Below are 27,526 nucleotides of genomic sequence, written 5' to 3'. Positions count from 1 at the left end.
GGATTAAATTCTGCGGAGAAAAGTGTCTTCACCCGCAGGCGAGCGTAGTCCTCGCTGGAGGAGGTTTGTTTCCGCCCTCTAACAAAAACAGCACTTTCTGAAACTTATTTGTGGAGGTGACACGTACGTGCTTGTGCACATCCAAGAGGCATGTGTTTTGCCTACATGAGTCCAAGGGAAAAGGGAAACTTCCTGTACCACCATGCCGAGCAATCCGTCTACTTTTACACAGACCGTAAAGCAAAACACACGCTTCCACATTCGCCCCAGGGAACAATATCCTAGGAAGCTTCGTGTGTCCCGGAGAAGCCAGACGACTCCATCCGACGCGGTTTGAGAGGCCCACCGGCACCTGCAGCCAGCGCCCGTGGTCAAAGGCCCGAGAGAAGGCGGGCGACGCGCCCCTCTCGCTGCGCGTGCAGGTTCCCGCGCGCATCCCCCAGCGCCAACCGCCCGGAGCCGGAGGGACCCCTGCGCGCCGCCCCCCGCGCCGCCTCCCCACTGACAGCCCCGCCTCCTGTCCCGCCCCGCGCGCCCGCCCCCCACGGGCCTTCTCCGGCGAGAGCCGGCCGGCTGCGAGGCTGGGGGCCACCGGGACGCGCGGGTGCGGCGGCGGCGGCGGCTCGCAGTCCAAGGAAACCCTGGGCTTCCCGGACTGAATAGCGCGCCTGTCCGGTCTGCACTCCCAGGGACCCCGCTTCAGTCCCGTTTCGCCTCCGGGGAACCAGAGGCGCCGCACTGGCCGCCCCACCAGCCCGGTCCCGGGAGAGCCCCCCGGCGCGGCGCCCGCCCCTCGGCTCGGATCCCCGGGGCCGGCGTGGAGGCCGGCGCTGCGCGCACGGCTCCCTCTGCTGTCGGAATCCGGGCAGGAGGGATCCGAGCGCCCGGCGGGAAGGGCGCCTGGCACCCGCTCCGGCCGCCTCGCCCCGCACCCCGCCATTCCTTCCTGAACTCCCCCCAGGTCTCCGGGCGCAGAAGCCTGCGCTCACAGTTTCGGTGCCGGGAGCGGTGGGCCGGGGCACGACCCTCGCCCCCAGCTCCATTTTCCCTCTTGGCTACGGGTCCGCGTGGACGTGATTTTGACCAGTTTCCTAGCAGGTTCAACGCAGAGTATCTCAGTTCCCCGCCTCACCCCACGCGCGTTGCCGAGGGTGGGTGGCGGAGCCCTCGGGGGCCGCCCGGGGACACCCACCCCGCCCTCCCCGGTGCGGGGACCAGCGGCTGTGCGAGCGGGTGCAGCGGGCGGACGTGGGGTCTCTGCGCCGCGGGAGCGACGGGCCGGCGAGGCCTGGGGGCAGCGAGGAGAAGCCGGGCTGAAGGGCGGAAACCCGGGCCGGGGGCCGGCGGGCGGCGCGTCGTGGCGGCGTTGAAAGGGCGGGGACAGCCGAGCCTTCCCGCTGACTTTTTCGACCCCGGCTCGATCCTTGAGCACTCGGCCTCCCCCGCCGCCCTGCAGGGGCCGAGGCTGCAGGCGCTCGCCAGCCTGGCCCCGGGAAGGAGCCCGCGCCCGGCGCGCGCCGCTGCCTCGCCAGCCTCGCCGCCCGGTGCTCCGGCGACCCGCGTCCGGCCCGATACCCCGGCGGCTCAGCTGGGACCGCCAGCCAATCCAGCAGCCTTTCGCAACGTAGCGGGTGCCTTTCTTTTTCCTTTTCCTTCATTCTCTGTCTTTTCATGTAACAGTAACCTGTCGTTTCTGCTTGGAGGGTCTAAGAAGAATCCAAGATCGCTTTGCTGTGTCTAACCTAGGAATTTCAAATGGGGCTTCTCAGAATTCACATCTGGTTCCCCTAACTGGCGATCAGGATTGTGGAGTCTTCCAAAATAGCCCTTTTCATCTTACGTAATGAGAGACCCAGAGAAGCTCTGGCTTTTCCACGGTACATAATCTATATTTACTCTCCCCCTCCCCGACACACACACACGCCCGCTCCCTCTCCCGTGCGCGTGTGTGCGCGCGCGTGTGCGTGCGTTTCCTTTCGTTTCTAGCATTAGGAAACTCGTTCGCGGCCACTGAAAAGTCAGGAGCGGCTCAGATCTGGTTTTCCACGGATTCCTACCTCCACCGTCAGATACTGTCCGGAAACGGTGCCACCAAATAAGCATGGGACTGTGATCCTGGAGAGCCAGCGCGCCGCTACCCAGAGAGGAAGCGCCAGAGAAAGGCGAGCCTGGAAGGCGAGCAGCCGTTCGTGTTGGCTGGCGAGGAAAAGTGCGGCGCGGGGCCCGGCCCGGGGTTCGGGCCCCTGACTTCAGCACCGGAGGGGATGGACAGCGTCTCCGGACCCGGCTGCCGCCGCCGCGACCGGACTGCGCCGCCGCGGGCCTCGCCAAGGGCGGCCCGGCTCCCCGCGCCTCGCAGCTAAGAGGCTGCGTCTCCCGGTGCCCCCGCGCCCCCCTCCCCGTCCGTGACCGACGGAAAGGAGCCTTCTTTTCCCTGCTGAGACCCCCGAACAGGGCTCCGAGGAGCACTCCTGTTCCACGGATCAAACTCTCCGCAGCAACTTCGAGAATAATTTCCTCCGGGGGCCGGAGGGATAGGGGCCGAAGAGTGAGGCCGAAGTTCTCGGAGCCGCTGAGAAACCATGGGCTCTGCAGGCGGGGTCCGCGTGCTCCAAGGCCCACGCTTCTCCAGATAAACAGGATGCTCGTGAGAGGGCTGCACCTGTTCTGGAAATAGCTTTGTGAGACGAGGTTGCAGACCTACTCACAACCTGACGTTAGAGAAGCTGGAAGAATTCCAATTCCTTTACTTGGCCGGTAAGTGATAATACTATTATTTCTGCTTGTTGATAACTCAAACGGTTCCCCACCCACCCACCAAGATTTTAACAGAAAGATTAGAACAGTATTATCTTTGCCTTGTGGATTAGACGATAAAGAATTTGATTTTTACATGGTTGTTCCTGGATAATGATCTTTGGGAAAATCTTGCCTAGTAAAGCAGTTGGATATTTTACTTCTCTGAAGTCCGTTGTGTGATGAGAATATTCAAAATTATATATATATATATATATGTATATATATATGTATAAGCTTCTATCAGTATAGTAAAGTCTTAGCTGGGTATTTTTATTGATGAGCTAATATCTTTCTGAATGTGTGTGTCGTGTTTTCCCCCAAAATAATACAATCTGGCATTTTGTGAGAGTTCTGTTATTTTTTTTTTTCTTGGCATTATGCTTGTAGTTTAAGCTGATCCTGTCTGTGTTACATAGTATGCAAGCCTCAAAAAGTTACTAGTGGTGATGGTTTAACCATCTAATATATTTCATATGATTATAATGTGCCAGACTGTGCACAAGAACAGACACATGCGTACACACACCTGATCCCGCTCTCTACACCAACCCCGAGTATACCTGCACCTGTGGATCTTACCTAAAGAAAAACACACGTTTTCATGCAGTGTTGCCTTTCCAGCCTTTCAAAGCTTAAGACTACTTGCTCAAACCAGATCTGCCAGGGGCAGAGAATGAGAACCTTTAGCGTGCCTTTTCAGGAGAGAGGGTTTCCATATCATTCTGACTTCTTAGTGCTACAAAATGCATTTGTCACTGAAATCCCAAAAGTGATGAGGGGGCCAAGAGATTCTTGATGAACCATAAGCTTTAAAGCCTTAATTAAATCTATTTTCTGTTAATTCTTACTTCGGGAGTCTTCCCCTGGGGCTTTAAAACTACGGTCTTTCGCAGTGACCTTGATAAACATTCCGCTCTAATAAAAAGGGTTCACTGGGTAAAGGTAGTTGTACAGATTTATAGCCCATGCCTGACATTTCACTAAGAGCTCGATGGGTTCCGATGGGCACATGCAGTGAGTGGAGAGCTTGCCTTGGCAGGACAGACTTTGACAATCCTTGAAACACACGTGATGCTATAAGCATAGCCAACCCTGTGGAGAGAGTTGGGCCCTTTGAGAAAGCACAGTTCTTCGGGTTTTCCTTTTAATTTCTTAGGTCACTTATAACTGATACTAAAATACATTTCCATACCTACCCTCTTCTCAATTTCATCGCTAAAATCCTCTGAGGCAGTTAAAATGGTCTTGGTTGCTGCGCTGAAGCGCCCCTGTTTTGCGCTGGCTGAGAGCAGCAATTGCACTCTGAGGAAACATCGTTCTCAACTGTCACTTGCCATTTACCATGAACCTGCTTGCTTAGCAGAAAGGGAGCAGAGGCATCCGTGTCACCAAGCTCCCTGGGGGCTCCGTTGCCCTGTATAGGTCGCAAATGATAATCTCAGGAGGAGAAATGCACTGCTGACTTGGGTTCCTCGCCGGGGGACCTACAGTGTGTCCTGGGGACCTACAGTGTGTCCCTGGCACGGCCGGCCTTTGTTTGTTTGCTTGTTTTCCTGATCTGAGATATGTGAACGTGAAATTACCACGTGGACTGATCAATCATGTTTTAAGAGTGCTAAAACCTACTGTTAGGCTCTTAGTTTGGTTGTCAGTTAATAGCCCAGACAGACTCCCCTGGTGGGCAGAGCAGAAGATGGAAGCGGAGAACGTGTTCCAGGAAGCAGGCCTGTGGGTACGTGGCCGCAGTTACCTTCACTGTGGCAGAGGGGGCAGGCTTTCTCCAAATGTGGCTCAAACAGCAGAAAGTAAGAGTTCTCCTGGCCTAATTCCTTTGGAGATTTGGTTACAGAAATAAATAACTCATTCACCGTTCCAAGCTCAGGCAAGCTGCCTGGAAGCTTTCGTCAATCCTTATCTCTGGGGAAATGTCGTTACACTGAGACAGAGCTTTGTAAACCAACTTAATGCCTGTGGAAATTCTAATCTCTAACTGCCCATGCCGCCCCAAAAAAGGAGTGGGTGGGCTAATGCAACCAAACCTTCTTTTTGCACAGAATCACCTGTCTTTAAAGAGAGATCAATACTTAATTCTAGGACATCCATATCCCACTAAAACAGCTCTTTTTCCTGATGGTTTTTTGGTCTGTTAGGATGCATGAGGTTCGGGGAGTACCAGACACAATAGTCAACACCCCTTCCCAGAGGAAGGAGTTTTGTTGGGAGGGATCAGTGTTGTTGTGTTGCTTATATTTGAGACTCAAAAGAGAAGAGTGAAATAGGATCGCACAATCAGGAAAATGTAAAGTGTATACCGTACAGGACCAGAGGATAATTAGAAATGAGCCCTGGAGTCTGTTCAGTTCTTTTTCTTCTTTTAACAAGAAATGGTATGTATGAGAGTGGGACAGAGAATTCTAGCTTGAACCTTTAAATTATAAAAATATTATAAAAAGTCAGTCAATTTTGTCTAGACCATCTAAATATGAATTGGATAGTCTAATGTATCTATTGACCATCAGATCCTAGTGGATTTGAACGTCCACAGTTTGCCTTTGGAATTGCTTGCATGGGTTTGAACCAAGTTATGTACATAGTTACAAAAAATGTAAAAGTGTGAGGTGATTATTATGGAATTTAAGAAGGCCTTCAAGAATTGACTGTTATGTTCGTACCAATTAAAAGATATAAATTCCAGGCAAGGAACCTGCTTATTCACCCAATTCTATCAGGAAGGCAAAAGCCACTAGCGAAGAAAAGTGTATCTTAAGTCAGAAGTTATTTCTACAGTTGTCTAACTGCCCCTGAAACCCATCCGGTGAGTCATAGACTAGCACTCAAGTGGAGAGAGATCTCTTATTTCATATTTTTGTCCCGTTTAGCTTAGCAGAATGAGTTGTACATGGCATGCATGGTAAGAGACAGCATCCTGCAGTATAAAATATGTTATGTATCGTGACGTAGCACGTAGACAAGGACTGTTTGACAGTCAGAAGATGGGGATTCTTGAAATGCTGGTCGTAAGAGCTTGGACAAGTCACCCAACCCACTACTTATGGGGATACTTTACTTACCGGTTAAGCCGCAATCCTCTGTATGTGGTTGACAGCTAAGTATTTGTGGCATAACTGAATAGATGCGTACGCCGTGGAATATTGGAAAGTCTCGATACTATGCTTTCAAGAGTGTTTTGGAAACTCGGGTGCAGTATCTTCGAATTACTATAAATAGTCTCCAGTAGCAGTCGTTCCTTCCTTTATCAAAAGAGTCCCTTCTGATTACTATATGGCGTCGTGCCTCTTACATTTAAGAGCTTCAATGTAGGGAATATAATATTTTCTCATTAATTCAGCATCAATTTTCTTATATCACTCAATGGAAAAATATTTTAATGCAGGGAGGACCTGATTTTAAAATATCTATTATTCAAAATTGATGCCATGTTTTATACCAAACGGTGGAGCCTAGGTCAGCATGACCCAAGCTCATTTTAATTACACCTGACCCTTGAGCAGTGCTGAGGTTCGGGGGCACCAACATCCCGTGCAGCTGAAAATTCACATATAACATTTGACAGCCCTGAACTGCTAACAGCCGATTCTTGACCAGAATCCTTACTAATAACATAAGCAATCCATCAACATGTTTTGTATGTTATATGTATGTCTATTTTATGCATTCATGACATACCTACATTTTTCTTAATTTTTTTCGATATTTCTAGGCTGTGCATTTCCACTGTTCGTTTTTTTAAGTTGTCATATATCTCCAAAAAAATTTCCAATATATTTATTGAAAAAACCTGGGTATAAGTGTACCCGTTTAATTCAGACCTATGTTGTTCAAGGGTCAACTGTACTTTCATTTTGACTTTAAATGAATCAGTCACTGCATTTTTGTCATAATTTTCGGGTATGTAAAGGAGAACTAATATTTATCATTAGTTATACCAATAAGGATACTCCAAGGATTAAGTGGACTTTAAAAACTCAGTATCTGAAAGTACCTCCAGAAAGCATTTTGATTTGCTTCAGTGGCTAGTGAAGATGGAGTGAAGTGTGGACAGCGTGAGGCTGGTCTGTGTAGGTACCCTGGAAATTTTGTAAGGATGTGGTCTTGATTTAGTCCAGAGCTGAGATTCTGTTCATAGGTGTTGTCAAGAAATCTCCCGTTAAGCAATATCTCATGGCTTATTTTCTTTCATCAGTTGGAGTTTTAAAAGTAGCTATGGTTTTTTAAATGTAACCTTTAAACATTTTCATCTGTATAGATTTCTAGATTATCACTGAAAATATACCAATAGTAAGTTTGAGAAATCTAAATTATTATTTGGTGTTATAGTCAGTTTCCATGTAGTTTTGTGGTTAAACTATTTGACTGAACCAGAAATGGAAAATTTTATAATCACAAACGATGCCTTGTTTGTGATACAATTATGATTTTTTTTTGGTCTGATTTGTTATCACTTACCAAAAAAGAAAAAGTAAAGAAACAACAGAGAAAGAAGAATGGGAAACAAGCAGACAGTGAAAGGTCATTAAAATAATGTCATGTGACCAAGAACTTCATCTTTCAATCATTATTGTGAAGCTAGTTCAGCACATTCTACACATGATGTGTCAGAAGATTGTTTTAGATGTTCATGAATTTGGTCTTCAAATTATCAGTGAAGCTGAAATAAGTTTTTTTTTTTTTTTTAAATAAAACAATCGTTAAATCAGTGCATTAGAAAAGTGGCTAATTCTTTATCACCTTTAATGTACATACTCACGTACATTTTTAAAATTTAAATTTGTGAAGTAGTTATAACTATATTTATATTTAGCAAATATATTGCCATTCACTCAAAATGTCAAAGAGCTGCAGATTTAATTTTATAAAAGATACCTGATAAATTCACAAAGTAAATTAACATAAAACGTGAGTCTTTTAGAAAGGGTACCAGAATTTTAACAGTAATACGTTACTCATACAAAACTATTTAAAAGAATAATGCATCCTCTGAATCCATGGCAGTAAATTTCTGGAAACTCCTGAAGTTAAGAGTGTTTCATTGTTGCATGAAGTCTTCCTGGGCCATATAAGTATGTTCCAGGGGACCCAGCCTTCTCTAGTTCCCCTTCTCAGTAAGATCCCCCCACTTTGTGTGGCATTAGCAGTTTTGTGAAAGTTCCTCTCTCTCTCTCTCTCTCTCTCTCTCTCTGTCTCTCGGGAATCTCACATGTGATTCTCACAGCAGGACTGAGAGGAGAGGCAAACATTATCATTCCTGTTTTGCAAATGAGACAGTTGAAGTCCGGGAAAGTTAAATGATTCTCCGTACATTGAGTCAAAATTAAGATTTGTATCAATATTTCATATTTTCCATACTTTATAGGTGGTTTGGGAAGAAGAAATACCTTTTGTCCAACCAATTACATGCTTCACTTGCTTCAAATTATGATAAAAACAAAGTAAGCAATTATATTTTACTAACTTTTACTTTTACTGGCTAAGGAGCTGGAGAGGTTCAGATTCTCACGGATTGGGAAGGGCTCGCGTATTATCTTAACCTTAATCTTATACAAATAGGGAGGTTTTCGGACAATCACGTGTTGAATGTCATCTTTTAGAGGAATTGTCCTTCAGGAAGGACGAGGGTTGATTCTACTGCAGTGATTCAAGTTTCAGGTGATGAGAACATGACCTGATGGGGCAAAGGTTAGCAATGAGTCAGTTGAGACTGGATGGTAAGGTGATGGGTGATGGACTAACAAACAAGGGAAGAATCAAGATGAGATCATGTGCTTGATACCTGCCAGGTGCTTGGTAAACACAAGTGCGTGTAGATGTAAAATGAGCTTCCTTGGAAGGAAAGGTGTCACACCTGACTTGGGACACGTCCAGTGGTGAAAGGGCGTAAGGACCAAATAGCAGGGGAAGGAACCATTGGTTTCAGAAAGAGGTACACCCTGACATATCCAGCTCAGAGCTATCAAAATGGAGGTTGTTGCTGAAGCGTGAAAATACATTAACTGTTTGAGAGAATGAAGGAAAAGATCAATAGTTTATGAACGTTTGGGGAAGGAGAAATAATAAGAGAGAAGGTTATGTAAGTGCACTTAGAAAAGTGTAAGGGAAAACAGAGTTTCAAGAAAAAAAGTAGATTGCTAATAGTGTTGATTCTGCAGGGAGTGAAAAGGAATAAAGATTCAAGTGCATTTGGGTTTGTCCAAATGTAGATCATTGGCTATCTTGGAGAGAACAGTTTCGGAAAAATGGTCATATTCCAAGCAGTATATGCATACAAATTACATACTATCCTACCCACTAACTCACAGGTATCCTGCATTGTTTAGGGATACTGTCACCAATATTGATTTATCAGTCATGCTTATGAATAAATGAAATTGTTTTGAGAAATAAGCAACTCTGTTACACAGAATTCAATGGGTTTTTTTCAACGAAAATGCAATTTCTTTAAATCGTATTGGAACTTTATTTCTCTGAAGTTTTCTCTTTTTCGGGGGGGGGGTTTGTGTAAAAGCAGTATAATCATAGAATAATCAGTTAAATGGAGGCTGAAATCATTTACATCATTTTTACAAGTATACAGATCCCCCAGTAGGCTATTTTCTCCTGAGCAGAATGAACAAAACTCCAGATGAGATGCAGTCTCTTCCTTCCATGTGTGTCTCCAGAATATTTGCATGCGAGCTGCTCGTCAGGGTGCTTGGCTTTGCCAAATCACTGAGCGTTTTCAAGTTTATCAAGGATGCACATTAAGAGACTGAATCCTAGGAGCAGGATGGTACTCCAATGGATAAAAGCCCTGGGCGTCCATCTGAGACTATGTTATAGCTATTATTAGTGAACGTAGAAGCTGACCACTTGGATGAAAGCCGAAATGTGGCCAGAACCGGGTTTGCCATCTGATGAATTACTTAGCATCTCTCTTCCTAAAGGATAAACGCTCTCTGGCTTCTAACAAAGAGTTTGTGAGCTGTACGGCAGTATTTCGAACAAGGAGATCATTTATAAAAGTAGTCTTTGTATTTAGGAAATAATGACGGATGCAGCTGCAGGTTTTAAAGACTTTTAATAAAGAATGTTATAAAGTGAATTAGCAATAAATACTTAGACGATACTGAATCAAGACATTATAGAACATCATTAGATCTGTATATTGGATTGTTAAAGCAATATATGTGTTTATGTAATACCAGTGGTTTTGTCATTTTCTAGGATATTTTGAAGGAAAGTTCAAGGTGGGTTGAATTTTAATGAATGGGATGAGTATATCAACTAGCTCTGCTAAACTAGTAAACGTTTTAGTTATATAACTGATAAAGTGAAGAATCTGAAAGCTTCTTAAATTTCTACAATATATGGAATTGTAGAACACTATTCGTGTTAAAGATACAGTATTTCAGTCATTTAAAATTTTTGAGTCTTTCATAAAGAAAGTTGAACGGACTTTGTAGAAAAAAAATACTTTGTTAGAAATAATCGGTGCTCAATACTTGCTTCGCTGGCATTGCCAAAATCTAAATTTCGTGTCAAGTGGTCAGAATATGGATGAGTAGATGCACATACGGCTCATAAGCACATACGGCTTAGCAGTTTGTTTGTCCAAGTATTTTCGGGCCACCTCAGCATGCAGGATGATACAGTATAGATTCCTTTTAAGGACGAGGCTTGGTCTCTGGCCTTAAGAAGGCCAGAGTCTAATGAGGCAAAGCAAGGGTACCTAGAGTCATGAAGTCATTGCAAGGTAGAGCCGGAAATGTGCTCACAGATGATCGGGTTAGGAAGCTGACCCTCAGAACATTTCTGAACTTTGGGGAAAGGTTCAAATTTAGTTCGTGGCTTAGTTGAAATAGAACCATAAATTATGGTTTAATCAACGATGATGCTCCAAGGATGGTAAAGGAAAATTGAATACTGTTTATGGTTCCTTACGAACTCATAGTTCAGAGTAAATGAGCAACCTGGGACGCGAGAAGCTAGAAAAGATACAAGTTGTAAGTCTTCCAAAGTCTCAGGCAAGTGAGATGCTGCTAGGGATAGCAATGCTATATTTGGATAATCACCTTTTTAACTTTTAATTTATTTTTAAATAATTATAGGCTCACAGGAAGTGGCGGAGATGGTTTGTGGTGGAGCCTTCCCCCAGCTTCCCCCAGCGGTAGCATCTCAGATGGTTAAAGTGCGGTGCCAAAACCAGAAATTGACCCTGGCACAAACTATCAAACAGGCTATGAATCTTACTTACAGTCCATCAGTTTTTATCTGAACTCATTTGCGTGTGTGTGTCTGTGTGGTTCTATGTCATATACCTCATGTACCCCATGTGCTGATTTGCATAACCATTGTCACATAGAATGTGACTGAAATAGAAGTTCCTCATTCTAACCCTTAATAATGGGACCCACTCCCCACCCCCGTGGAGACCCCTATCCATGCTCCAGCTCTAGAATTTTGTCCTTTTGAGAATGTTATATAAATGGGGTCGTATAGTATGTGATCATTTGAGACTGACTTTTGTTTTTCCACTCAGCATAATGCCTTTGAGGTCCACGCAAGTAGCTGCATGTGTCGGAAGTTTATCCCTTTTATTGCTCAGTAGTAGTTCCTGGTACGGATGCACCAGCTTTCCGGCCCATGTGCTATGTGAAGGATATTTGGGTTGTTTCCCAGTTGGGGCTACTATGAATAACGGTGTTATGAACGAACATTCACACGGGAGTAGTTTATTATGCAGTATTCTATAACTTGAATATCTCTGTGTAAGTTCACTTGAATGCTTAACAGGGTATATTAATAATATTGAGAAGGCAGGCAGTAGACTGGAGAAAGTAAAGGATTTTGAACAAGTAATACTGTTTAAGCTCTGGCTTTCCACTGATGGATGATGATGGCTTTATACCAGTTAGTTTTGCTTTGTGAGCACTGGTTTCTGATATGTAATAGGTGTAAAACAATAAGTTTTCTAAGACTTAATGGAAGTTTAAGCCATTCATTAATGGTCCCACCTAATTATTGATTTTCTAAGAAGAGATTCTAGTTAATGTCATATTTACTTGGTTTTATAAGCACCCCACACACTCCATAACAAAAAATAAGGATACAGGTATGCAGACTTTAAAAAGTCTGTACAAAATATGTACAAATATAGAATACAGTTGACCCTTGAACAACACTGGTTTGAACGCCGTGGGTCCAGTTATACCCAGATCTTTTTCAATAAATATAGTACTGTATTTTCCTTTTTTACAGATCTTTAAATTAGCTAAGCGTGGGGAAAAGTTTGTGTTCGATTAGAAATCACAATGCATGGAATCAAAAAGAACTAGGGTTTGATTCCTGATTCTGTCCAAACTGTTTCAGCCTCCTGCCCTTGGGTGAGTTGTTTATTAATTCCTTTGTTTTTGACGCAGGGATAGCAATAGGTGGATTTTTAGCAGTGGGAGGTGGGGGACAGTGCTTCTAACCCCCGTGCTACTGAAAGGTTAACTGTATTGACAAGTTACATTGTTTAGAATTTCACAAACACGTTTACAAAAACTTGACCGTATATTGTGCCACAAAGCAAACCTTGCCAAATTTCAAACGTTTAAAATTCTAAGAGCGTGGTCTTCGGTCAATACCTTTAATTAAAAAAGAAATTAATAAAAAATAACTAGAGTCTTTTCAACAAATGGTGCTGGAACAACTGGATATCCACATGCAAAAAAAAAAATGAATCTAGACGTAAATCTTACTCCCTTTTTAAGAATTAATGCAAAGTGGATTGTAGACCTAAATGTAAAACACAAAGCTATAAAACTCCTACAAGACAACATAGGAGAAAATCTAGATGATCTTAGGTATGGTGATGACTTTCTAGATACAACACCAAAGGCACGATCCAATAGAGAAATAATTGATAAGTTGGACTTCACTGAACCTAAAGACCTCTCCTCTGTGAAAGACAATGTCAAGAGAATGTGAAGACAAGACACAGATTGGGAGAAAATATTTGCAAAATACATATTTGTTAGAGGACTGTTATCCAAAATATGTGAGGAACTCTTAAAACTCAACAGTTAACAAAATGAACAACCCAATTGAAAAATGGGCCAAAGATCTAAACAGACACCTCACCAGAGAAGATATACAGATGGCAAATAGGCATATGAACAGATGTTCAGCATCACATGTAATTAGGGAACTGCAAGTCAAAACAGCAATGAGATACCACTGCACACCCATTAGAACAGCCACAGTTGCTGGTGGGGATGCAAAATGGTGCAGCCACTTTGGGATACACCTCCGTAGTTTCTTTCAAATCTAGGTATACTCTTATCATAAGATCCAACAACTGATCTCCTTAGTGTTACCCAAAGGAATTGAAAATGTATGTCTACAAAAAACACAGTACACAGATGTTTGCAGTAGCCTTATTCATAATTGCCAAAACATGAAAGCTACCATGCTGTCTTTCAGCAGGTGAATGGATAAATAAGCCTTGGTACATACAGACAATGGAATATTATTCAGCACTAAAAAGAAATGAGCTGTCAACTTATGAAAGCACCTGGTTTCTCTGAGTTTCTAGTACTTTGTCTACAACATAGTAAGTGCTCGAAAATATTTGTTGAGCGAGTAGAATAGCTACCTTTTTAAGGAAGATTATTATTACATATAATTTTTGCTCTGCTGTTTAATTTCAATACAATTCCATTCACTTTCTTTCTAACCTTTTATTTTGAAAAGTTTAATCTTACAAAAAGGTTGAAAGACTAATATTTATTGAATAATACAATAAAACCTATAGACCCTTCGCCTACTTACTGTTTATTAATATCACTTTCATTATTTATGTTCAGGGCTGTATTCAGTTACATATTGTCTTTAATCTACCTCAGACTAGTCATTATTGCTGTTTTTTTAAATGGTCAGCACTCCTTTAGATTTACTGACAATTTCTTTGCTCACTATTGCTTTTTAAAAAAATTGAAAAATAATTCCCATAATGTAAGATTTACCTTTATAAAGTATATACTTTAGTTGTTTTCAGCGTATTCACAAGGTCCTGCAACCATCACCATTATCTGACATCAGAATATTTTCATCACCAAAAAGAAACTCTTTATCCATTAGCAGTTATCACCTATTCTTCTCGCCTCTGGGCCCTGGGCAAACTCTACTCTACTTTCTGTCTCTATAGGTTTCCCTATTCTGGACATTTCATATAAATGGAATCATAAAATATGTGGTCTTTTGCGACTGGCTTCTTTTATTTAGCATAATGTTGTCAGAGTTTATGCATTATTGTAGCATGATGGACGTTTTGGTGTTTTTGACTATTACGAATAGCCATTCATATTAACATTCACGTACAAGTTTTTACGTGAACACATGTTTTCCGTTTTCTTGGGAATACGCCAGGAGTAGAATGCCTGGGTCATATGGGTTAACATTATGATTAACACTTTGAGAAATTGAAAAACTGTTTTCCAAAGCAGCTGCACCGTTTTAGGTTCCCACCAGCAATGCAGGTTTCAATTTTTTCACATCCTCACCAACATGTGTTACTGCCTGTCGTTTTGATTATAGCCACCCTGGTGGGTGTGAAGTGTCATCTCCTGACGTTGATTTTCATTTAGTGATGTTGAGCATCTCTTCATGTGATTTTTTGCTATCTCTGTGTCTTCTTTGGAGAAATGTCTATGCAAATCTTTTGCCCGTTTTTCACTGGGATGCTTTACTTTTTGTTAATGATGTATAAAACTTCTTTATATATTCTGGGTACTGGAACCTTATCAGATAGTATATGATTTGAAAATGTCTTCTCCCATTATATAGGGTTTTTTTTTCCACTTTGTTGATAATATCCTTTAAAGCACAAAAGATTTTAAGGAAGTTCAGTTTATCTATCTTATGTTTTGTTTTCTCGCCTGTGATTTTGGTGCCATAAATAACCCTCTGCCTAATTCAAGATAACAAAATTTCCATCTTTGTTTACTTCCAGGGCTTTTAAAGTTTCAGTTCTTACATTTAGGTATTTGATCCATTCTGAGTAAACTTTTTGTGTATGCTGTGTTGTAGGGGCCAGCTTCAGTTTTTTCTCACGTGGCTATCTAGTTGTCTGACACCATCTATTGAAGAGACTATTACTTTTTTCATTGAATCTTGATTTCAAGATTCAACTGGCCACAGATGTAACGGTTTTGTTGTTTTTTTTTAACTCTCAATTTTATCCATTAGTTTAGATGTTTGCTGTCACCCCGGGACCACACAGGCTTATCACTGTGCTTTTGTACTGTTTGAAATAGGCAAGGGGACCCCATCCACCTTTATTGCATCTTGCTTGATGCCGTTCATTTATGTGATGCATATTTATTTGTAACTTCCAAACTCAGTTTTAAAGGGATACGAGTACATATTGTATGGGTCTGCTTAGCTAAGAATTTACTTGGGAAAGGGAAAAGGCATAAAAATGAAAGAATAAATAAATATATAATAATTTATATTATATTATTTTAATAATTTATACTTTTCTGTGATTCAGTAAGTTCACAACAGAAATCAAATATGTTTAGGCAGAGAAGTGAGAGGTTCACTTCAAGGGACCAGTGTGTGCTGGTAGCTCTCTTATCTGGTTAGTGGTCCCAGGCTTCTACCCATAACCTTGACCTACATCTGACCTAGTTATCCTCCATTTCTTGTCATGGATGCCTTACTTCAACTTGGATAACTTCCCTGGTTATGTACACCTTTGCTTGCAACAAATACCTTTCCTGGTCATATATACCCTTCCTCTCTCTTTCTCTAGGTGTCATAAAGTATATAATGTACATGCATATAATATACATGTATATATAAAATACACAATATATTCTTCATTATATTGCCAGGTAGACCTTCTTTGAGGGAAAACGTGTTAGAATGGTATTTGCAAATAAGGCAATTCATGAAGGTTTGAGTCACATTCCAGTTGAATATTAAATGATGAATTCAAGGAGGAAATACTGTGACTGAGAAAAGAAAATAAATATTAATGTGAGGGTAGGAGAGATGTCAGGGGAAGGGGTGACTGGACCCCTCACTGGAAGGCGCACCCATGAAGGGTATGTGTCTAACAATAGTGTTTGTTCTGGTGACATGAGTGCAAACACAAAAATACTCACCGTTGCCATGATTATGTCTGTAGTTCACAGACATTTCACCCAAAGATGGTACAAAGATAGAAGCGATACGTTTACGTATGCATGGGAAATATCTTATTTGAACAGGTAAATAATTTGATTTAAAGCCTGATTTTGTAGGGAAATATGAGTTTCAGCATGATGCCCTAATCAGCCAAATAATTCAGACAGGCTTCTGCAGGTGGGCTCCAAGGGGGCCTCTGATAGGGTTAGAAGGAAGCCTCCAGGCAAAGCAGGAATGAGGGAATTGCTTCTCCTTGAACTTTTGGAGAAAGTCTTAAATGTGTTTGTAAAAGTTACTGTTATTTACCTCTGTGAGAAAGCATGAGAAATCAGTGCCAACCCACATGTAGCACCAGTCCATCCAATGCTGTGAAGGTTGAGGGAAGTAAAAATTAGTCTAGATTTGTGGTTAATAAAACCGCCCAAGCAGTTCTCAGGCTTTTGAAAGTACAGTAGACCCTATTCCAGACTTGCTAAGTCCTAATCCCATCTCTGAAATGAAAGAGTGTGTGTGTGTGTGTGTGTGTGCCTGTGTGCGTGCACATACATGTATGTGTATGCGTGTGTGTGTATGCGTGTGTGTGTGTGTGTGTGTGTGTGTGAGACAGAGCTCCTGGGTGTTCGAATGTCATCTTCTGAGATGAAATGTCTGCAGAGCATCCTAATGAAACAAGGAACTAGAAGCATTGCTTCAGGGATCCCCATATCATTTCCCTTATTAAGGGCCCTCAAAGCCATAATTTATTTTCTGGTGTAAAGCACAGGCAGGGGCTTAGGAAGATTTTCCAGGTGGGGATGCTGGGTCACAGGTGAAGCAGGTCCCTGTGAGAAGGGAGAGTTCAGACAAGAAAGGATGGTCACAGCAGAGGAGGCGGCTCTGTCCAAAGACGTGCTGGTCCTGCCTTCCCTGTCCAGTGGGGAAAGATGCCAGGGCATTGAACCAAGGGCTGAAGCACCTGGGCTTGAATGTCCATCAGCTGTGGCCTTTCTGAGGCACACCTGTCACAGTTCCTTGTTGCCCACCTGCAGCTCTGGCCCAGTGGATGCGAGCTAGCGTTCCCACACCTTTGCCAATGCAAAACCCATTGCTGCAATGTACCAGGGAGCCTGGCAGATCCCTCATTTGTGGTCTTTAAAGTTTTTGTTCTCAGGGCTTCCCTGGTGGCGCAGTGGTTGAGAGTCCGCCTGCCGATGCAGGGGACACGGGTTTGTGCCCCTGTCCGGGAGGATCCCACATGCCGTGGAGCGGCTGGGCCCGTGAGCCATGGCCGCTGAGCCTGCGCGTCCGGAGCCTGTGCTCCGCAACGGGAGAGGCCACAACAGTGAGAGGCCCGCGTATCGCAAAAAAAAAAAAAAAGTTTTTGTTCTCATCTCAATCCTCCATTCATTTTTCTTACTGGACCATGAGATATGGTTGCACCTTTCCAGTTTTTTAAATGCCCTGCTACAGTTTCTCTGATTTTTCAGTGGATATGGATGGCAATGAACTTTGGCATTCACAGTTTAAAGGAACTAACTGATAACATGAAAAGGAACCCAATGAAAACCAATTAAAGTCAAAATTTAAAAAGTCTCTGAACACTGAATAGAATCCTAATTGGAATGGATCATATGAACTCAGCTGGCAATGACTGAGTTTCTTAAATGCAAGGATCTTGAGCTCATAGCAAACTAATGGATATAATTTAAAGGCTTCGTGAATGGGTAAGGGCCATTAGCAGGGTTGGCCAAAATTAGGTCAACCAAATAAATTTAAAAATTGATTTAGATAAAAGGAAGATTTTCTTTAATTTTTATATGTGGCTTTTCCAATTATTTGCCTTGAAAAATTCAGGTTGCTGGAAGTATCAAATCTACTTTGGCTGTTTATTAGTACGGAATTGATTTTATCGTGAACTTAATATTCTTCTAAGAATTATTATGCAACTTGCAGGTATAGAGAATTGTAGAAGTATCATTCATTTAGTAATTTAAATATAAATTGCCAATTGGTTTAAGTAAACTTTTCAGTATCTCGATTGTGGTGACAGTTTTAAACCGTGTGCATTAAACATATGCAGCTTGTTTTATGTCGGTCATCCTCACGAAGGCTGTTAAAACGTAATTTTATCTGTCTCTTTGTACTTCTGAAAGGTGGCTCTTAAAAAGTTTAAGATGATCTACGTGGCTCGCGTCACATTCCTGTGGGCGAGTGGTCGAGGGCTTCTGTGTTGCAGGAAATGTGGGAACGGGAGATGTGTTACACATCACCCCTGGGGTTCAGGGAGCTACGTCCACAAGGTGGAAAGTGTAGGACAAAGGGCCACCCTTTTTCAACAAATAGAAGAAGTATAGGTAAAAGCGTTTATGAAAGATAGCAGGCAGATGCAGGGTTGACTTCGTCAGGCCTTGAGTTCCCGTTTCTCTTTAGAGTTGTTCAGGTCTTTGACCGCACTGTGTTCTCTCTACCGCCTTCTTGTACGACCTTCCCCTCAACTTCTGGGATCCTCGGTTTGTGAGACGTTTTTTACTCCTTCTGGATCCACAAACTGGGAATTCTGGGACAGTCTGACTGTCGCTCTACCTCCTTTTCATATCCTGTCAGTAATCAGTCTTGGACTCTGCACGCATTTATCTTTGAATCTGCTTCTCCCCTCCGAGGGTGTACGAGCAGTCTCCTAATGGGTCCCGTGACTCCTTCCAAGTCCACACCACTCTCACGTTCATTTTCTAAACCAGAAATGCCAGTCTTGCCACACCCTTGCCTACTAACTTCACTGGCCGCACACAACTGACAGGGTGACTCCTCGGCCTAATTTGCAAACCTGTTCACAAGCTGTGCCCACCTGTCTCTGCAATCTCATGTGTGCTCATTCCCCAGGATATGATCCAAAGCAGCAGGGTCAACACAGCGTGTGCTCACCTCTTTGCAGGCCACTGCTGATGACTCTGTGTAGGAATCCTAGAAGGTAGACAACAATTGTCACCTCCATTTTATAGATGAAGAAACAGGATGCGTGTTTATTAGATTGGATACACAGGATGGAAAAGGTGGCTCCATAGTCACGGTTCAAATGAAAGGCTGCACTGCCCTGCCAGGGCCTGACGTCTAGGGTGCTTCGTCCCTCTCTCCTCCAGCCCACCCTCACCTTTCTCCCTTTCTCCCATTATTTTCTTGGGCTTCCGGATAGGAGTCTACTTAATTATACTACTTACTGTCAGTCAGTGACTCAGCAGGAAACTTTGATCACTGACAGTACGTAATTAGAAGGGAGTTTAATAAATGGGTTATTTACAAAGTGTGGGCAGGATATGGGGAAACAGGATGTGGGAGCACAGACCATCCTACTGGAGGAGCCTCAAGGGGCAAAGGACGGAGGCTGGCAGCCCTCACCTGATCCCAGAGAGCTGCGTGCCAGGACCTGTGTTCTCCTTAAATGGCACTTTGCCACCCCGAGGACTTGACGGTCAGGGGGCTTGAGAACAACACCCCAGCCCTCTTCCCCAGCCTTCCTGTTCCCTGCTGGTGCCTCTCACCCAAGGCTTGATCCAAGCGGAAGCCAGCGGAAGAAAGATGTAGTCTGACAGGTCAGTCTCCTGTGTCCAGAGGTGAGTGAAGAATGCAGATGAAAGAGGCTTTATTCATGGAAATATCCTTATAAAATAGGTGACATTTTGTGTGTGTCTTACATTTATACAGATTATATTGTGCTATAACCTTGTTCTGTTTATCACTTTTTTCCTCCGGTGTTTTTGAAGATATCGCTCTTTTGCTCATGTTCCTATAGTTCAATGCTCCTAAGTAAGTGCTGCATGGTATTCCTACTAGTGAACTACATTATACCCACCTGTCTCCTCGAGGTGGCCCCCAGATTGCTTCCAATGACCAGATACCGTGGTTAGTAGTGGAGCAAAGCCCTTGCATACGTCTCCCATTGACTCATGGGCTTGCTGGGTCAGAAGGTTTTCACATTTTTAATTTCGTTAAGTACCGTCAGACTATTTTTGTTTGAATATTTACTCTCCATTAGTAAATATTCTAATGGAGTATTATTAGAATACTAATAATACTACTAATAAAATGCTTTTTATTTTTTACTAAAAATAGTTTTGCTATCATGTTGGGTGAAAATTAATAAGTTGGTGTTTGAATTTGTATTTCTATTATTACTAGTAAATTCTAGAATCTCTTCCATTTTTTTCGACCATGAGGATCCCATCTGTAAACTGTCTGTTTATAGTCAGATGCCAATAAATGGTTTATTTGAATGAAAATTACCATAACGTGGTCTTTTCACAGCGTTTTAAAAACCCCTTGCCATCGACCACTTAGTAGAAACACAATAAATTCTCATTTAATAAAAATCAATGGACCACACTTTAGTTTTTGTACATGTAATTTCTGCCATGTGTCTTTTGAGATGGCTCAGTAACTATAGGTAACAAGTCACGAAATGACTCTTTTAAGCTGTCAGTCAATAGACTTTTAAAATAACCAGACTGACAATTTGTTCTCTAGCTGTTTCCTGTGTCCCATCCACCCCCAGTTCTCCTACTCTCCCAAGGAGCACTGGGCTTCAGAAGAAATTCTAAACACAGGGCTTGTTTGAGAAGACAGCAGCTGCTGTACTGAGAAGGTCTGGCACCCGGAAGGCTGAGAGCATCTCCTCTCTGCCTCTTATAGGAAAAGGAGCAACAGCTATACATATATATATATTGAGGCTCTTTAAATGCCCAGTGTAATTGTGCTGGTGACAGAGGACACAGAATAGTTGTGGTCCTGCCCTCAGGGAACTTATGATCTGGTGGGGGAGAGAAATATTGGACATAAGATCATGCAAATGAAGTTACCATATAAACATGCTGCATGAGGACCATGCGGGAGAGATGCAGGCTGCTACCCGGTGAGCATCCTGATCTCAGGTGTCCGGAGTGACCATCCTGAGGAAATGACCTTTGAACTGATACTCGAAATATAATGAACTTAAATTGGTAAAACCGAGGGACCTTTGATGGACCAATATTTACTGCACTGTTGGGACCACTCTGGATGTCTAGAGACTAGAACATTAACTAGACAGAATTCAGAGTAAAATGCCCCTTTGCAGGTGTATCTGAGTGGACAACCATCTTTTCAAGACAAACTTTTCACCCCATGTTCCTCTGCATTCCAGCCATCGGAAAGAAAGGTAACTCGCTCTCAGGTAGCTTCACACGACACTTCCCCTTTGACCTTCACCCATCTTTCATCCAAGAGATACCAAAACATGGAAATACCGGCTCCCTGCTTTTTCTTTTGAGGTGACTTGATATCACCCAGCAGGTCCCAGGACTGTCTTCTGCAGTGACGTCCCCTCCCCACGGAGCACGTGATCCCACAGCTCGGCCACCTCCTGGGAGTTCCTACACGGTCATCCGCCCGTAACCGGTGTTACCTTAACAGTCTGATGTCACTTCTTACCTTAATTCTGACTTTCCCACTGAAACTCATTAAACAATCGTTGCTTATATTAAAACACTGAGCACATTTTTAATGAAAAGGAGCATTTAAAGTCAGTCATGGAGGTCTTTGCACATCTTCAAAATTGCTGGGGAGCACAGCTGACAGCCCGATTTGGCACCTTTGGGCTTGGGACGCCCAGCCCGGCCATGTGCCCTGTTCTCTCCGTGAACCTGACAGGTGTTCTCAAGAGGAGCCCTCTAGGGACTAACGGCCAATGAGCCACCGCAGACCAGTGGAGACCGCAGACCAGTGAGCGGGGACCTCTGGGTAAATGTCCTGCCCTCGAGCTTCTCCTTCCTCCTGTCTTCCTTGATGCTGCCTATTGGACAAATCACCCAGCAGCTAGAGGTTCAGAGCCTGTTGGTGTAATCTGGAGGGTCAGTGCCCCCGCAAGGGAGGAGGGAAGGGGGTGGTGAGGCATCCAAAGGAGCCACAGGAGCTGCCTGGCACAGAGAGCAGCGTGATTTAAATCAAGCTTACGGAGCTCACACGCTCTTTCCTTACTTACCTTTAATGGTATATAAGTGCAAAGGAAATGTAGAAGATGTCTATGTTGTTATCTCCCCAGGGTATGATGAGAATTAAATTACTTTAGACACTGGAAATCACCTTGAAAAATTTGAAGGCTTACGTAGTGATTAGCATTGTTGTTGCTGAGGCCAGGTGTCCCATTGAGTGAAGGAGAACACAGCTTGTGTCAGAAAAACAAATCTGATTTTGTGGAGGCTCAGTTCATTTATTGGAAAGTCAGGTCCCTGAACAAAAAGAGTATTACAGCACTGTGTAAGAACATTGTGAAATTATTTTAAGTAGTAACTACAACTTGTTACTTTTTTCTCCTCCTTTATTTTTCAGGCACTTCTATTATATTTCTAATAGAAATTTTCTGTGACTAAAAAATAAACTGGTAGAAATGCAAGTATCAGAATGTATTTTTACTCCATTTCTTCAGTGAAGAAAGTTAAGGATTGAAATCATCTGTTATGTTTTTTGTTCCAGTCAAAATATAGGGGTAGAAGGTATGGTTAGAAATGTTATGCGAATGGTTTGTGTAGAAATGACGGTAATAATTTAGCATCTATTTCATTTGATTCTCATCTCCCTAATAATTGGTAATAGTTGGGTAATTTTAAAAGAAACCCAACCAGAGAGAGAATTCCAAGTGGCCAGAAACTCAAGTTAAATGAGTGTAGTAATTAAGTTAGCAGAGCATATTCAGAGAGATGTCGGATGGTGGTTCGCACATTTGATTAGTAACTATGTGTCAAAGAGAAAAATCACTAACACGCCCCTCAGCTAAAATGATTTTAGGCTGCAGAGTCCGGTGAGTATGGTGAGTTAGGCCCAATTTGTAAAGGCTGCTGCTTAGAGGGAGGAAAGGTGACCCAGTTTCTAGCTCCTTAATTCTCTGTTAACTTTTTACAGAGAAATTTGGGGCCAAAAGCAAAACTTGAAATAATTAGAATGTTTATTTTCTCTTTCCTTTCTTTTAATCTTTAATTTATGGTTCTAATAAGATCTGCTATTTTCTTGAAATTTTACAGGATGGAACTCTTTAGTTAAATCAGTAACTCTCCCCCTTATGAGATACTGAGCCAGAGAATAAATGGCCAACCTTATTTTTATTATTATTATAAGTTCAGGGTATTTCCCAGGAAGACCAACATGTTTCCACTAATAGTTTTTCCTATTTCCTTAAAAGAAGACAAAAAGCCTATTGACTTATTAGCATGCAGTATTATGTTAAGTATATACGTGTTACTGATTGCTTCAAAGAAATCAGAAAACTACAGTATTCTTAGTTCTTCAAGATCCATAGATTGTAAATATTTATCTACCATTTTTTTAAGCAGAAATGTTTATTAACTGGCATCTCTGCAATTGGCAATGTCATATGACTCCAAAAATGTGAAAAAATTTTAAGTGTTTGCATGAACATCAAAAGAATAATTTTTCTGGCATCATTTTAATGTCAGGTATCTTTTGTATTCTTGTTTCTTAAAGGTTCTTAATCCACATATGTTATGAGTGAACACTTTCAGGCAGTGTTCAGCATCCTTCTTTCACTGCCTTCCAGATCATTTATTTCAACGTATATTCAGTTAGCTAGTAAATCTGTCGTATGTAGTGATTGGACAAATTGCCTTTTCTCTTTTAGCTAGTTAAGATAGCTTTTAACTGAAGATGACCTCAGTAGAGTGTATTCAGCTGCTGTGAAGTCCTTTGAGCAGCGCCCTCACCCTCTGCTGGACCACGGCTGGCTCGGTGGCTGGCTGGGTTAATGCCCAGCTGATGAGGTGAGGGGAGGCTCCCACCTGCAGGGGCCTGACTGTTTCAGCCACTTTTGCGCGTTCAAGTGCCCAGGCAGGAGGAAAAGCGTTCACGGTTACAGATAACTGGCCGAGACCCACGGCCGCTTGTCGTCACTGACTTATCTTTTGTGGGAGATGGATTAACGTGATGTACTCAGTACTCCTCTGCTGTGGGGATTTTCTGCTTTAAGATGTCATTAGCTCCCACTGGTACCACTGTCTGCTGCACAAGACCGAGACGAAGTCTTGAGGCCTTGCACGAACACGGCGGTCCCCACACGCTCAGTAGGTCTCCACACCTGCATCTCGGTTTCACCGTGGAGATAAATGCCATTTACGGGCTTTTCCCAGGCTGGCCTCCTTGAAGGCCAGCAGGGCTCTGAGAGGTCCTTGGCCAGATTCCTAAGCCCTCGGCAGAATACTTCTAGGACCCATATATGTCATCCCATTTTCAGTACCATTTTTCATCTGCTTTCTTTGGATTGACATCTGTCTCTTTTGGATGCCACATTTTCCTTCTATCCAGCTGGATAGATTTTCTCATCAAAGAAATCTCCTGCGGTGTTACATGGATCAGTTGCTCTTTATTCCACAAAGAACATACAGACTTAAGATTCTTATCTGGTTTATTTTGCAGGCAGACATTTTACTTATTCTTACGTGGACAGTTATAAAAACATGGCTTTGGAGTTTGAATGAAATGCAATGTACAACTAGTGAGTGGAAGAACCCCACTGGGCCAGTTTGTGCAATTGAGACAAAACCTAAAACAAACAACCCAAACTGTGTCCAGTGATTGAATCATCTAGATTGCAGGACCTGCTCTTTCAAAATAACTGTGTATCTCCCACTTGGCTTTGCTGCCTTGTAAAGAGGGTCCTAGCATAGCTCACCAACTTGATCTCTTCAAATAACTGTATCTCCCACTTTGCTTTGCTACCTTGTAAGTAGGGTCCCAACATAGCTCAGCAACCTGTATGAAAACAAATGCAGTGTGAAGGCTGGTGCAAAGTGTGATGGTCCACGTACAACCCCGGGCAGTGGGCACCACAGGTTGGCTCCGATGAGACCATTATGCAAGTTTATCTTCAGACACATACATGAAAGTGGGACCTCAGGAAATAAAGTAAATAAGAGCCTAACTTTTTAAAGGCAGCCCCTTCCAAAGCTTTAAAAAAACACAGTGCCGTCAGCTTCACATCCCAGGAGACTCCCCCAGTCGAGACAGTGCTTCTGCAGCCCGGCGTGCCAAGAGCAGTCTCCCCTCTGCTGCACCTGAGATGGAACACGGTGGTAGAGAGCAAGGAAGGAGAGAAAAAGGGAGGAAATGTCCTTTCCGTGGTTTATTATTATTAAATGTCAGTGAGAAGTAGGAAATTGTTAACCTGGAACCCCTGATTCTTGCTGCCAGAAGGTGAAGGTTTTAGAGGATATGTGATACCATACATTCCTGGCATCACACTTCCGGATTGTTCTTCTGTGGAGATATCAGCACACTACATTTTTATAGCAGCTTTATTGAGATATAATTCACATATCCTAGTGTACATCTAAAGTGTGCAATTTTTTGAATTTAGATTATATACAGGGTTGTACAACCATCACCATCTGATCTTAGAACATTTCCTCACCCCACACAGAAACCTGGTATCCTTCCCCCAACTCCCAGCCCTAAGCAACTGCTAATCCAAATACTTCCTGTCTCTACAGATTTGCTCATTCTTGGCATTTCACATAAGTAGAATCATACAATATGTGCTTTTTTTTTTTTTGCAACTGGCATTTTCACTTAGTATAAAATTGTCAAAGCTCATCCATGTTGTAGCATGTATCAGTAATTCATTGCTTTTGACGGCCAAATATATTCCATCGTATGGGTATTTCACATTTTGTTTATCCATTTAGCAGTTAATGGATATTTTGTTTGTGTCTACTTTTCGGCTATTATGAATAATGCTGCTACGGACATTTGTGCCCTGATTTTGTGTGGAAGCGTGTTAAAATTTACACTTAGTTTCTAAAGTACAGATCATAACTTTTCCTGATCTGCAGAGCACACATGCTGACCCATATATAGTACTAAATTCCATAAGGGTATTTTAATACTAAAGTGGATAAGGATTTCTAGTTTAACCCCTTCACTTTGGGGATAAGAAAACTGGGGCCCATGATCTTAGTAAATTACCCACAACCTTGCAGCTATAAAGTGTCTGAGCTGGAACTCAAAGTCAGTCCAGTCTTCTTCATATTATGCGTTAGAAAACCAAACTGGGCACCCTTGAACTGAACTGGAGTCATGTGAGCTGACCTGGAAAACTCTTTTTTTTTTTTTTTTTTTTTTTGCGGTACGCGGGCCTCTCACTGTTGTGGCCTCTCCCATTGCGGAGCACAGGCTCCGGATGCGCAGGCTCAGCGGCCATGGCTCAGGGGCCCAGCCGCCCCGCGGCATGTGGGATCCTCCCGGACCGGGGCACGAACCCGTGTCCCCTGCATCGGCAGGCGGACTCCCAACCACTGCGCCACCAGGGAAGCCCGAAAACTCATTTTTATAAATTTTTCTTTTATACTCTTTTCTTTAGAGAATGTTTTACAGACAGCCCCTATTTATAATTGAACTTTTGTTAAGTACCATATTCGATGCTTCAGAGAGAACGCAGTGTTAACCGTGCATAATGATATGCACGTAACGTTTTAATGATGACGTTCTTTACACGTGTTGTCTAATGAAAAATTCAGCTTACGTTGTTTTGAATTTGTTATAAGACACCATTCGTAAAGAATGGCATATACAGATTTTCCTTGACCTACAATGGGGTTACATCCTGATAAACCCATGGTAAGTTGAAAATATCCCGAGTTGAAACGGCATTTAATAACCTGACCTAGTGAGCACCTTGGTTAGCCTTACCTACCTTAAATGTGCACAGAACACGCACGTTAGCCTACGGTTGGGCAAAATCATCTAACGCGAGACCTGTTTTATAATCAGACGTTGACTGTCTCATGAAATTTGTTGAATACCGTATTGAAAGTGAAAACCAGAAGGGTTATCTGGTGCAGAGTGAGTTGTTTCCCCTCCTGATCACGGGGCCGACCGGGAGCTGCCAGCATCGTGACAGAGGATCAGACTGCCTGTCCCTGCCCAGGAAAAGGGCCAAGTTCAAAATTCAAAGTACGGTTTCTACAGAATTCCACATGGATAATGGGGGGAAATTGCATGTTCTAAGGACAATAACAATAAAATGCAGACTTGACTATTAAAATTCAGATTTGATGACACCTTATATACTAATTAAAAATAAGATTTTGAAAAAAAAAACAGTTTATTTCTTTGATCCAAGTTACCTTATCTTTGAGTGAATTGGACATGTTGATATCTAGAGCACTTTACAGCCGTCAGATGCGATGGGCGAATGGCACCCTGAGTCATTTCGAGGAGTGCACATGCAGACACACTCAGAGGCATGATGCAGAGAGGCTCACATGTGCTACACGGACGTGAATGGAAGGGATGGAGCTCCAGGGAGCAGGGCCCTATCCCAGCTCTGTTCTGTTGCTGAAGGCTGGTGTGGCTCTCTGGGTCTGTATTTCCCTGGTGTGCCCCCACCCTCTGTGGGATGCACTGAGATGCTGGCTTTTCTATTCTCAGGTAGAATGGGGGAAGTCCCCCCATCAACAGGGAAATGTGGAGGGATCCATGGCCTGGATGGGGCTCGGAGCCTTAACGGGAAGTGTTAGGAGGAGGAGAAGGAAAATCTACT

The 27,526-nt window shown here is 42.9% G+C and overlaps 1 protein-coding gene across 3 annotated transcripts in view; it reads left to right on the top strand.

Moving 5' to 3' along the window:
• Window positions 1–8,011: 8,011 nt before the first annotated feature.
• The window catches only part of SNTG1 (syntrophin gamma 1), a 460,796-nt gene continuing 441,281 nt past the window's right edge, over window positions 8,012–27,526 (top strand). For 2 of the 3 annotated variants that reach the window (XR_016388569.1, XR_016388568.1), the window contains exon 1: window positions 8,012–27,526. This exon is cut by the window's right edge and continues 15,018 nt beyond it. The gene's annotated coding sequence lies outside the window, so the exon portion shown is untranslated. The other variant, XM_089899181.1, reaches the window with a different exon arrangement.

The sequence above is a fragment of the Delphinapterus leucas genome, chromosome 17 (assembly GCF_059928025.1).
Source record: "Delphinapterus leucas isolate spDelLeu-1000000601 "Yukka" chromosome 17, BTC_Dleu_Yukka2, whole genome shotgun sequence".
NCBI classification, from domain to species: Eukaryota; Metazoa; Chordata; class Mammalia; order Artiodactyla; family Monodontidae; genus Delphinapterus; species Delphinapterus leucas.
Note: the sequence above shows the minus strand (reverse complement) of the source record. Positions and strands in the feature narration are given on the sequence as shown.